The sequence below is a fragment of the Hyaena hyaena genome, unplaced genomic scaffold (assembly GCF_003009895.1).
Source record: "Hyaena hyaena isolate Hyena2069 unplaced genomic scaffold, ASM300989v1 scaffold_344, whole genome shotgun sequence".
In the NCBI taxonomy this organism is placed as follows: Eukaryota; Metazoa; Chordata; class Mammalia; order Carnivora; family Hyaenidae; genus Hyaena; species Hyaena hyaena.
Genome location: NW_024080977.1, coordinates 1,274,850 through 1,288,371, shown reverse-complemented (window position 1 = coordinate 1,288,371; position 13,522 = coordinate 1,274,850). Strand labels below are relative to the sequence as shown.

Here is a 13,522-nt window from a genome sequence, read left to right as displayed (position 1 = left end):
TACACGCCCACAAAAGTGAGGTGCAGCGTTTGGTTCAAGAAGGGACTGGAGCACCGTCACTCTCTTCCCCACAACCGCCAAGGCAGAGCTCCCGCCTGAGGCATTGGATCACGCCACGCCCATCCCTGCCTGAGAGGTGCCCTCCTCCCTTTTTTTTTCCTTTTTTTGTTTTTTTCCTTTTTTTTTCTTTTTCTTTCTTTTCTTTACCCCCCTTTTTTTCCTCTTTCTTTTTCTCTTCTTCTTTCTCTTTTCTCTCTTTTTTCCCCAGAACACTGACCTAACTCTGGTCGCCAGCTTCCTTAAACAATCACAACGAGTCCATTCTGTAAATGTAAATTCTACACCTACCGACATTTTCATCTCTTTCTCTCAGGAGTAATTAGACTAATAGTTTCTCTGGATAACACCAGCGTCCTTCTCTCACCTCTCCAACCATATTCCACCCTTTAGCTCTTTGAAAAAAGCTTCTTATCCCTTTTGCCTGTTCATTCTATTTCCAATTTTGCCTCATCCCCACCCTGTCTTCTCTCTCTTTCTCTATGCTCTTCAACCAGCTCTGCATACACACGGCTATTTAACTGTAGCTGGGAAATCCTGTTATATGCTTTAAACCTTTCTTTGTTCATTTGTTTTCTTCTTTTTTCCTTTTCTTTTCTCCTTTTTGACCCTTTTATGTATTTTATACTCTCTATTATTCGCCATCCCGCCTCCGTCTTTTCTCTTAACTTTTTCGTTTTCCCTCTCAGTTTGCATGTTAGTTGAATTAGCCTGTGCATTTGTGCGCTCCTGCTCCCTGTGTGTTTGTCTGTCTGTTTTCTTCTCCAGGGCTACCTCAAGAAACAAGCTAGAGTACACAAGGTGGAGAGTCCCAAATATCACTATGAATAGGAAAATAAAATAACCAAGGTCCCAACAAGAGAGACCAAGAGATACCATTCAAAAAACACTCTCTGAAAGGATAGGCCCTGGACAGTCAGAGAGTCTTCTTGGATACAGCAGCGCTCATAGGTGCGGAGAGCATAACAAGTCTAAAACTAACAAGAGCCAGAAAGGTAACTAAAATGATGAAACGAAAGAACTCTCCTCCAAAGAAACTCCAAGAAGAAATGACAGCTAATGAACTGCTCAAAACAGTATAAGCAGCATAACTGAACAAGATTTTAGAATAATAGTGGTAAAATTAATAGCTGGGCTTGAAAAAATCATAGGGGACATCAAAGAAACTATGGCTACAGACAGAATGGAAAATAAAAATAGGCATGAAGAATTAAAAAATGCGATAAATGAGATACATAATAAATTAGAGGCCTCCAATGCACGGATTGAAGAGGCAGAAAGGAGAATAAGTGATTTAGAAGACACCATTATAGAAAAACAAGTAGCTGACAAAAAAAAAGACAAACTGATCCAGGAACAGGAAAGAAGAATTCGAGAGCTCAGCGATACGGTCAAACGCAACAATATCCGTATCATAGGAATCCCAGAAGAGGAAGAGAGAGGGAAAGGTGCTGAAGGAGTCCTGGAACAAATTATAGCAGAGAACTTCCCCGACCTGGGGAAGGAAGTAAATGTGGAAATACAAGAGGCTCAGAGGACTCCCCTCAGACGTAACTTGAATCGATCTTCTGCACGACATATCATAGTAAAAATGGCCAAATACAAGGACAAAGAGAGAATTTTGAAAGCAGCTAGGGAGAAAAGGGCCCTAACATACAAAGGGAAACCTATCAGAGTGGTGACAGACCTATCTACTGAAACTTGGCAGGCTAGAAAGGAATGGCAGGAAATCTTCAATGTGATGAACAGTAAAAATATGCAGCCAAGAATCCTCTATCCAGCAAGCCTGTCATTCAAAATAGAAGGAGAGATAAAAACCTTTCCAAATAAACAGAAATTGAAAGAATTTGTCACCACGAAGCCAGCCCTACAAGAAATCCTGAGGGGGATGCTCTGAAGGAAAGGTTGCAAGGAACAAAGATACCAGAGACACCACCACAAACATGAACCCTACAAAAGATACAAAGACTCTAAACCCACATATTTCAATAATAACACTGAATGTAAATGGGCTGAATGCTCCAATCAAAAGACATAGGGTAGCAGAATGGATTAAAAAACAAAATCCATCAATATGCTGTCTACAAGAAACTCATTTTAGACGGGAAGATACCTTCAGATTAAAAGTAAGGGGATGGAGAAATATATATCATGCTACAGGAAATCAAAAGAAAGCCGGAGTAGCGATACTTATATCAGACAAACTGGACTTTAAATTAAAGACAATCACAAGAGATGAAGAAGGGCACTACATAATAATTACAGGGTCCATCCATCAGGAAGAACTAACAATCATAAATGTCTACGCACCGAATATGGGAGCACCTAAATATCTAAAACAATTAATCACAAACAGAAACAAGCTTATAGATAAGAATGTGCTAATAGCAGGGGACTTTAATACTCCGCTTACAGCAATGGATAGGTCAACCAGACAGAAAATCACTAAAGAAATAATGGACTTGAAAGACACATTGGACCAGATGGATCTGACGGATATATTTAGAACTTTACATCCTGAGGCCAGGGAATTTACTTTCTTCTCAAGTGCGCATGGCACATTCTCCAAGATAGATCACATACTGGGACATAAAGCAGCCCTCAATAAATATAAAAGAATAGAGATCATACCATGCACACTGTCAGATCACAATGCTTTGAAACTTGAAATCAATTACAGGAAGAAGTCTGGAAAACCGCCAAAAACATGGAGGTTAAAGAACACCCTTCTAAAGAATGAATGGGCCAATCAGGCAATTAGAGAGGAAATTAAAAAATATATGGAAACAAATGAAAATGAAAACACAACAATTCAAAATCTATGGGATGCGGCCAAGGCAGTCCTAAGAGGAAAGTACATTGCTCTCCAGGCCTATTTCAAGAGATTAGAAAAAGCACAAGTCCAAAATCTAACAGCTCACCTAAAGGAGCTAGAGGCAGAGCAACAAGAACGCCCTAAACCCAGTAGAAGAAGAGAAATAGTAAAAATTAGAGCAGAAATAAACAACATAGAGACCAAAGAAACAATTGAACAGATCAATGAAACCAAGAGTTGGTTTTTTGAAAAAGTAAACAAAATTGACAAACCTCTAGCCAGGCTTATCAAAAAGAAAAGAGAGAGCACCCAAATAGACAAAATTATGAATGAAAATGGACTTATTACAACCAACCCCTCAGAAATACAAGCAATTATCAGGGAATACTATGAAAAATTATATGCCAACAAATTGGACAACTTAGAAGAAATGGACAAATTCCTAAACACACACTCACTACCAAAATTCACACGGGAAGAAATAGAAAACCTGAACAGACCCATAACGAGTGAAGAAATCGAATCAGTGATCAAAAATCTCCCAACAAATAAGAGCCCTGGACCTGATGGTTTCCCTGGGGAATTCTACCAGACATTTAAAACAGAATTAATCCCAATTCTTCTCAAGCTATTCCAAAAAATAGAAGTCGAAGGAAAACTCCCGGACTCATTTTATGAAGCCAGCATCACTCTGATTCCCAAGCCAGACAGAGATCCAGCAAAAAAAGAGAACTATAGGCCAATATCCTTGATGAATACGGATGCAAAAATTCTCAACAAGATCCTTGCAAATCGAATCCAGCAGCATATCAAAAGAATCATCCACCAAGATCAAGTGGGATTCATTCCTGGGTTACAGGGCTGGTTCAACATTCGCAAATCAATCAATGTGATCCATCATATCAATAAAAGAAAAGATAAAAACCATATGATCCTGTCAATAGATGCAGAAAAAGCATTTGACAAAATACAGCATCCCTTCTTAATAAAGACTCTCGAGAAAGTTGGGATAGAAGGAACCTACTTAAACATCATCAAAGCCATCTATGAGAAGCCTTCAGCTAACATCATCCTCAACGGGGAAAAACTGAGAGCTTTCCCCCTGAGATCAGGAACACGACAGGGATGTCCACTCTCACCACTGTTGTTTAACATAGTGCTGGAAGTCCTAGCATCAGCCATCAGACAACAAAAGGAAATCAAAGGCATCAGAATTGGCAAAGAGGAAGTCAAACTTTCACTCTTCGCAGATGACATGATACTCTACATAGAAAACCCGACAGACTCCACCAGAAGCCTACTAGAACTGATCCAAGAATTCAGCCAAGTTGCAGGGTACAAAATCAACGTACAGAAATCGGTTGCATTTTTATACACCAATAATGAAGCAACAGAAAGAGAAATCAAGAAACTGATCCCATTCACAATTGCACAAAAAACCATAAAATACCTCGGAATAAACCTAACCAAGGATACAAGAGATCTGTATGATGAAAACTATAGAAAACTTATGAAGGAAATTGAAGAAGACACAAAGAAATGGAAAAACATTCCATGCTCATGGATAGGAAGAATAAATATAGTTAAGATGTCATTACTACCTAAAGCACTCTACACATTCAATGCAATTCCAATCAAAATTGCACCAGCATACTTCTCAAAACTAGAACAAACTATCCAAAAATTTGTATGGAACCACAAAAGACCCCGAATAGCCAAAGTAATACTGAAAAATAAAACCAAAACGGGAGGTATCACCATCCCAGACTTCAGCCTCTACTACAAAGCTGTCATCCTCAAGACAGTATGGTATTGGCACAAAAACAGACACATAGACCAATGGAACAGAATTGAGAACTCAGAAGTGGACCCAAAAGTATACAGCCAACTGATCTTTGACAAAGCAGGAAAGAATATCCAATGGAAAAAAGACAGCCTTTTTAACAGATGGTGTTGGGAGAACTGGACAGCAACATGCAGAAGAATGAAACTAGATCATTTTCTCACACCATGCACAAAAATCAACTCAAAATGGATAAAGGACCTGAACGTGAGACAGGAAACTATCAACACCCTAGAGGAGAAAGCAGGAAACAACCTCCTTGACCTCCACCGCAGCAACTTCTTACTTGACACATCCCCAAAAGCAAGGGAATCAAGAGCAAAAATAAACTGTTGGGACCTCATCAAGATTAAAAGCTTCTGCACAGCCAAGGAAACAACCCAGAAAATTAATAGGCAACCAACGGAATGGGAAAAGATAGTTGCAAATGACATATCAGATAAAGGGTTAATATCCAGAATCTATAAGGAACTCACCAAACTACACGCCCGAAAAACAAACAACCCAGTGAAGAAATGGGCAGAAGACATGAACAGACACTTCTCCAAAGAGGACATCCAGATGGCCAACAGACACATGAAACGATGCTCAGCATCCCTCCTCATCAGGGAAATACAAATCAAAACCACACTGAGATACCACCTCACGCCAGTCAGAGTGGCTAAAATGAGCAAATCAGAGAACTCTAGATGCTGGCGAGGATGTGGAGAAACGGGCACCCTCCTACACTGTTGGTGGGAATGTAAACTGGTACAGCCCCTCTGGAAAACAGTGTGGAGGTTCCTCAGGAAACTAACAATAGAACTCCCTTATGACCCAGCAATAGCACTGCTAGGAATTTACCCAAGGGATACAGAAATGCTGAGGCATAGGAGCACATGTACCCCAATGTTCATAGCAGCACTCTCCACAATAGCTAAAACATGGAAAGAGCCTAAGTGTCCATCAACAGATGAATGGATCAAGAAGATGTGGTTTATCTATACCATGGAATACTACATGGCAATGAGAAACAATGAAATCTGGCCATGTGTAGCAACATGGATGGACCTTGAGGGTGTTATGCTGAGTGAAATAAGTCAGGCAGAGAAGGACAAATATCATGTGTTTGCACGTATAGGAGGATTAGGAGGAACTTAACTGAGGAACAAGGGGGAGAAGAAGGGGGGAAATGGGGGAAAGGGAGAGAGGCAAACCATGAGAGACTCTTGAATGCTGAGAAACAACCTGAGGACTGATGGATATGGGGGTGGAAGGGGGGAGATGAGCATGGAGGAGGGCACTTGGGATGAGCACTGGGTGTTATATGGAAACCAACTTGACAATAAACTATTTGTAAAAAATAAACAACCACAAATCAGAAAAAAAAAAGAAAGAAAATTAAAAGGAAAAATTATCTGAATATACACAGTTTATGATGATGATCTTGTTGAGACCAACGGGCCCTAATATCAAGTAACAATATTAGCAAAATTTACATTTTTGTGAGTAGTCTCAGAAAAAGCTAAATGGTTATTGTGTTTGAAATTTGTTGTGTCTCCAAGAAATAAATCCATGCCAGACTTGAGTTATATCAAATACGCTCTCGAACATAAAAGCCTTTTCATTTTCAGTCCATTTGAGATGTCTTCTAAGGTCACTGGACAGGTCCTCCTCATTTCACCTGGACCAGCAGAGCTAGATGTCAGCCGGCAGCTAGGGAGGCCATGGAAACTAGTAAAATGGACTTGTTGGAAACATAAGACATGTCAGAATATCCGACCAGTTAGTACACTTGACAGACCAGCTACAATTATAGTCTGAAAATAACTACTTTCTGAATATAGTCACTTTTCTATGAAAGAGAACAAAGAAGTGAAAAAAGAGTACAGATACATATTGCATTGTTGGTAACACTGTACACATTTTTGGGGAAAAAATTATACTTTTATGGGTCTTATTACACTATGTCCATAAAATAGTGATCAAATGCAAAGCTCGGCTCATAGGATTTGTCATCCAAGTGAATTCTTCTATGTTCTGACAGCCATTTTTTGAGCTTTAGATACTTGATATTCTTTTTTTTTTTTTAATTTTTTAACATTTGTTTATTTTTGAGAGAGGGAGAGAGTGGGAGTTGGGGAGAGGCAGAGAGACAGAGAAACACAGAATCTAAAGCAGGCTCCAGTCTCTGAGCTGCCAGCACCGAGCCCAATGTGGGGTTCAAACTCACAAACTGTGAGACCATGACATGAGTTGAAGTTGAACGCTTAACCGACTGAGCCACCCAGGTGCCCCACTTGATGTTATTCTTAAAATTCTTTTTTTTTTTTTTTTTTTTATTCTTAAAATTCTTAATGTCCACTTGGTGATAATCTAGTCTGTAAAAGCTCTATGTTATTACCATTGTTATTATCACTGATTAATGGTTGATTTTAAAGTTAAAGAGCATTGTGGTGCCTGGGTGGCTCAATCCATTAAGTGTCCTACTTCACCTCAGGTCGTGATCTCATGGTTCGTAGGTCTGAGCCCTGCATTGGACTCTGCTGTCAGCACAGAGCCCACTTCAGTTCCTCTGACTCCCTCTCTCTGACCCCTCTCCTGCTTATTCTCTTTTTTCTCTCAAAAATAAATAAACCTTAAAAAAATTTTTTTTTAGTTAAAGTGCATTGCATTTTCTTGTCTACATGTTTAAGTTTTAAATAAGCATCATTCAATCAATAGCATTGATTAAAATTGTGTATTTTATTTTTCCCTAAAGCTTGTGGGTAAGGTACATTAAAAATAACTAGCAAATTTTAATTCATTATAAACATGGGTTACTGTTCCTATTTAAGCTGAAAGAAAATTCAAGAAATCATTTCACTCTTTTTCTGAGCTTGTTTTTTACCTAAAAACTGCCTTGAAAAAAATGGTATTCTATTTTATTATGAAAGTTCTCTTGGGAAGTAGATCATATCAAAATTTCAGGGGTTTTGGTAGATAGGCTTTCAGTAGAGCTGTGATTATAATACATCTTTTGTTCTTAAAGGTTTTATGTTTTCCAAAACATCAGAAAAAATTCTTTCTGTTGTAAAAATACCTTTATCTTTGCAATGACTTGTGAAATAGGCACTTTCTTGCTCCTGATGTCTTAGGTAGATAGTTATGGGATATATTATAGCTCTTACTCACTGTTATATGGGGTCAAGTTGAGTTTGAAATACCATGTTTTGTGCTAATGTGCATCAGGTCTCCCAGATCTCTGTAAATCTTGGTCCAGTTTCATTTCTGTGATCATGCATGAGATTTTTACATTGCTGTCTTGCACTGTATTGAGGATCTGCTTATTGGTACTACATGCAAAATGTCAAGAGACAGAGAGTCTTAGTGATGGAGAAGATTTAGGAGCCTATTAGGCCTGCTTCCCACTCTAAACAAGTACTCTTATTTGTCTCTTCTTTGTAAAAATTAAAATCTGACCTATTACCTTTCCACTTAAAATTCTGTAATGCTTCCCACTTATCTGTAGAAACAAGTCTTTATCCCTCAGATTGGCATGTAACACCCAGCACAGTTTGCCACCATCCCACCTTCCCCGTCTCCTTTACTGCTGTTCTGCATTGTCAGGGGGAGAGATTATATTCCAAGGGAAATTCCAAGGCTCAGTTTTGGAGCCAGGAAGACCTGGGTTAAGATCCTGCCTCTGTTCATCACCTCTGGCTCTATAAACTTAAAGCAAATTATTTAACATTTCTAAGCCTATCTTTCCTCCTCCGTAACAGGGGAATGGAAATTGTCACCTCACAAAGTTGTAGTAAGCGTTAAGTGGAATAAGGTGTGTGCAGTTCCCACCAGAGGCCCTCTGGAATTCAGTTAATATACAGACCCACAACACCATCACAGGCCACGGTTTCTTGCTGGCTTGCCAGCAGGGCAGCCTCAGGAGGAGTTCTCAGCAGGAGTCCTAGAGAAGTTGAGGGAAGTGACAGCTTGTCTCCCCGTGTGACACAGTTCTAGGTACAAAGCTCAAGGTCCACAATCAAGTAGATGCAGGGGCTACCCTGAGAAGAAGCCTCATGACCTAAGCAGCCAATATGTCTTGTAATTCTTTTGCATCATTTCCAGGGTTTCTTGCGAACGACTGCATTTGAGGAAGTCCAAAGCATGGCACCTTCATCAGACATTTACAGTTCATTTGTACCTCTTTTCAGTCCAGATGCCATTTACCAGTCAGGGGTCAATTCTGCCATAAGCAGTGTTGCCTAGCAATGTAATTGATGCCTCCTATTCACCTGGTTTCCAGGGTAGCAAAGCTAGGTGGTTGAACCAAGCATTAGATTCTCAAGTAGCAATGGAAAAGGTTTGTTAACCCTTTTATCCCAATATGCAGCAGACCCAACCAGGTGCCTCACGTGTTATAGTTACCAAAATATGCTTGTTTATTCCATTAACAAATATTTAAGAACTTATACCATGAGTCAGGCACTGTGCCAGACACTAGGAAGACAGAAGTTAAAGAGATCTAGTGCTCATCTTTATATTGTTAACTCTACTCGTGATGCCCTTAATTCCTTTAACTGTCTGAAGAACTATTTATCCTTCAAAGGCCAGCCCAGATATCACCTCCTCTCTGAAATCCATATACACTTTACTATGCTAGGACTTTGTATTTATTGTCCTGAATCTATGGGTTGGTTTTATGAATGCATGAATCTCCTAAAGTAATATGCAGGTTTTGTGTACGTATGGGAATGTATGTTTGAAGAAAGGCCAAAGCTTTCATTAAATTATCAGAGGGGTCTAAGCTGTCCTCTCTCCCATGCCCCTAAAAATTTAGAACCATTACTTTCCTATAAGCATTAATCATATTTTTTAAAGTTTTATTATCATTTGTTTATAGTCTGTATCTCCTATGAGGCCATAAGTACCTTGAGAGAAGGAACTGTGTGTATGAATATTTTGTGTCAATACAATGCCAGCTTCATAGAAGGCTTTTAGAAAACGTATGTTGAAAGAATCGTTTAATAACCTTAACAGATCTGCAGCTTGACTGATGCTACTAGTGTCCATTTCCTAATTTAAAAGGGAAAGTTCTTCCTTATGTTAAAGGAAAATCAACTTTCTTGTTCCTAGCTTTGTCCTCTGGACTTCTTAATTAAATGTCTACCCTCTTCCATATTGTAATTGCCTTTTTTAAAGAGATAGACACATTTTGGGGGCACCTGGGTACCTCAGTTGGTTGGGTGTCTGACTTCAGCTCAGGTCATGATCTCACGGTTTGTAAGTTCAAGCCCCATGTTGGGCTCTGTGCTGACAGCTCAGAGCCTGGAGCCTGCTTCCAATTCTGTGTCTCCTTCTCTCTCTACCCCTCTCTCGCTCTGTCTGTCTGTCTCTCAAAATGAAAGAAACATATAAAAAATAATAAATTAAAAAATTGACATATTTTCTTATATTTTAATTTATATTGATATAAAAGCAGTAAGGAAGAGATTGAGAAGAATGACCACTAAACAGTAATAGAGTGAATCACTTTATATTTACAAATCCCCCTCCCGCATCACTGATCATATAACAGACCAGTCCATGATTCCACTTGCTGGTGGTATTCCAGGTAGAATGTTTGAGGGTTCTCTGGGGTTTGTTGTTTCTGGTGGGTCCATAATTATTAGGCAGTGTCCTGTGGTGGATCTGTGCAATGGAGCAGCTGTCAGCCTTTGTGGATCTCAGCTTTGGGCTGATACTCGAGAAGCTGGGTGAAGCGGTGATGGAGCTGCTGCCCAGCATCCTGCATCCACAGTTCACTTTCCAGAGAGTCCAGTGGGAGAAAGTGGTATGTGCACCTGTCATTTTCTTACTGGTGGGTCTTAATCTATAGTACATTAGTTTCAGGAGTACCACTTAGCAATTTAGCACTTCCATATAACACCCGGTACTCACCACACCAAGTGCACTCCTTAACTCCCGTCACTGGTTTAACCCTTTCCCTACCTCTGGTAATAACCATCAGTTTGTTCTCTGTAGTTAAAAGTCTTTTTCTGAGACTCAGTTGAGGAGATCAAAGAAAAGGGTTAACATGGGGGAAATCATTAAAAAACAAGACATTTGTGTCAAATATTTTAACTTAAAACATGCGAATGTACTTTACTAATATTTTATTATGGAAACAGTATCTTTTTGTTAAGCATGACTCCACTGTTGTCTAGCTTTTTTCACTGTTAACATGTTATCCAAAATTCATCATTTACAATTTCCAGTCTGTTTATTTAAAGTGGAATGAGACATTGGACATTTTAAAGCCATGGGATTGTAGAATTTTTCTAGATTTTTACTCTTTCTCTCTCTCCAGTGTTCTATAGTGAGATGTCCCTCCCACCTCTCACCACTTCTCTTTCTGTTTGTTTTACAACTGGCTATCATTTAGTCTGGAATTTTTAGTTTTCAGGGGAATAGCAATTCATATTTCCTTGGTTTATATACTATTTAATTAAATCAGGTCACTAAAACAAGGTGTAAATAGCATAAACAGATCTGTGATCAAATACAGTTGACTCTTAATCAGCATATGTTTCTGCCGATAGAGGCAGAGGTGTGCAAGTATTGAGACTGGTTACGCATTTGCACTGCTCATGGGCGTTAAGACCACAAGCATGTTTCTATTCTGTTTTTCTCAGGATTAATTATTTTCAACTTTCTTCATCATCCTGCCCACATTTCTTCTTCTCTTAGACCACTGATGTTCCTAACTTAGAGTAAAACAGATGTAGATTTTATTCTGATAACTTCTGATGTGTCTATTGTTGTCCAGAAAAAAAAAAAAAAGCAACTATCAAAAAAGAAAAAAGCAGTCACAAATATAAGGTCCTACTTAATTGTAAGAATGTTTTAAGCATAATAAATAGCAGAGTGAAACTCAATTTCTCTCCCTTTGAGTATAGCCTAGACTTAGTGACTCACTTCCAAGTGATAGAGTATGCATAGAGAGAAACATAGCCTTTTTAGTGGAGAAGCCTAGTAGATACCACACTGGGCAAATGCTCAGGTTTAACAGCAGCCAAGTGTTCAAGTCTAACAGCACCAGTGATAGGTCATATTGATAGAGTGTGCCCTCTTATAAGATGTACTGAGAGAAGCACTTCACTTCTGTGGTACTCTTCCCCAAATCCATAACCCAAGCCTAAATTTCAGAAAATATTGACCAACTTAAATTGAGAGTTACCCTGTAAAACACCAGACCATTGCTCTTTAAAAATGTCCAGGTCCTGAAAAATAAGGAAAGACTAAGAACAGGTAACAGACTAAAGGAGACTGGGCAAACATGATGACTTAAGTGCAGTGTGTTATGGTCAATTGGATCCTAGAACAAAGGAAAAAAGGATATTAGTGGAAAAACTTGGGAATCCAGATAAAGTCTGTAGTTGTGACAAATCTTCTATGGTTATAAAAGCTGTTAACCTTAGAGAACGCTGGGTGTAGTGTTATGAGTACTATTTGTACTGTTTTTGTAACTTTTCTGTAAATTTAAAATTATTCCCAAATAAGTTTATTAAAAAATAGTAATGAGAGAATTCACAGAAGAAAGGGTTAGGTGATTAGGAATTTAAGACAAATAAACCAAATTAAAAGGCAGTAACACTGGGGCACCTGGGTGGCTTGGTTAGTTGAGTGACTCTTGATTTCAGCTCAGGCCATAATCTCAAGGTTCATGGTATCGAAACGTGTTGGGCTCTGCGCTAACAGTGCAGAGCCTGCTTGGGACTCTCTCTCTCTCTCCGTTTCTCTCTGCCCTTCTAGCTTGCATGAGTGCATGCCCTTGCTCTCTCTCAAAATAAATAAACTTTTTAAAAAAGGGAATAACACTGAAGAAATAACTCATCACAGATGATAAAGGACTAATATTCCTAAGAGAGAATATACTTTTATTTTTCTTATAAATTTTTTTTAAATGTTTACTTATTTTGAGAGAGAGAATGTGAGCAAGGGAGGGGCCAGGAGAGAGGGAAAGACAATCCCAAGCAGGCTTCACACTATCAGTGCAGAGCCTGAGGCAGGGCTTGAACTCGAGAACTTTGAGTTCATGACCCGAGCTGAAATCAAGAGTCTGACACTTAGTGGTCTGGGCTACCCAGGCATCCCAAGATAGAATATACTTTTAAACATTAGTAAAAACATACTAATACCTCATTGGAAAATAGCCATTGATCACAAGTCACAGAAGAAACACACTGGTCAATAAATATGAAAGCCAGTTCAATCTCACTAGCAATTAAAGAGTTACTAATTAAAGTGGTACTGAGAACATTTTCACCCATTACATGGAAAAATGATAGTATTCAATTCTGAAGAAGGTAAGTAGAAGAACTATAACTTGATATACCCTTTATGAAAAGCAGTTTTCCAATATGTATTGGGTTTTAAAATATGTATATAATTTGTGATTATAATCTCACACTTGTAAGATTTTTTTCCAAAGGAAATAATACAAATTTATTTATTAAATACAGGTATATATACAAATTTTCTAATAGGAATGTTCATCGCAGGGTTGTTGATACTGAAAATCTCAAAACCTCAAAATCTATGACCTAAAAGTTTTGGCATACTTATAGAATAGAATGGAGGCATTAAGAGTCATAATATAACTAAAAAATAGTAAAAATAAAAGCAAGATTCAGTTTGTATATATCTTCTGATCCTGGGCTGTGTACATGTGTACTACTATGGTTTCTTGAACTGATTGCAAGGAAACATCGCATCATTTACAAAGTAGTTTCATTTTCTTTATACCTTTACACATTTTCAAATTGCCTATAGTGAGTATATATTACTTTTGTAATCAAGGGGGAATT

General features: G+C 38.5%; 1 protein-coding gene across 4 annotated transcripts in view; it reads left to right on the top strand.

Moving 5' to 3' along the window:
• UBE3D (ubiquitin protein ligase E3D) overlaps positions 1-13,522 on the top strand; it is a 159,148-nt gene that overhangs the window by 20,949 nt on the left and 124,677 nt on the right. The window lies entirely within an intron of this gene.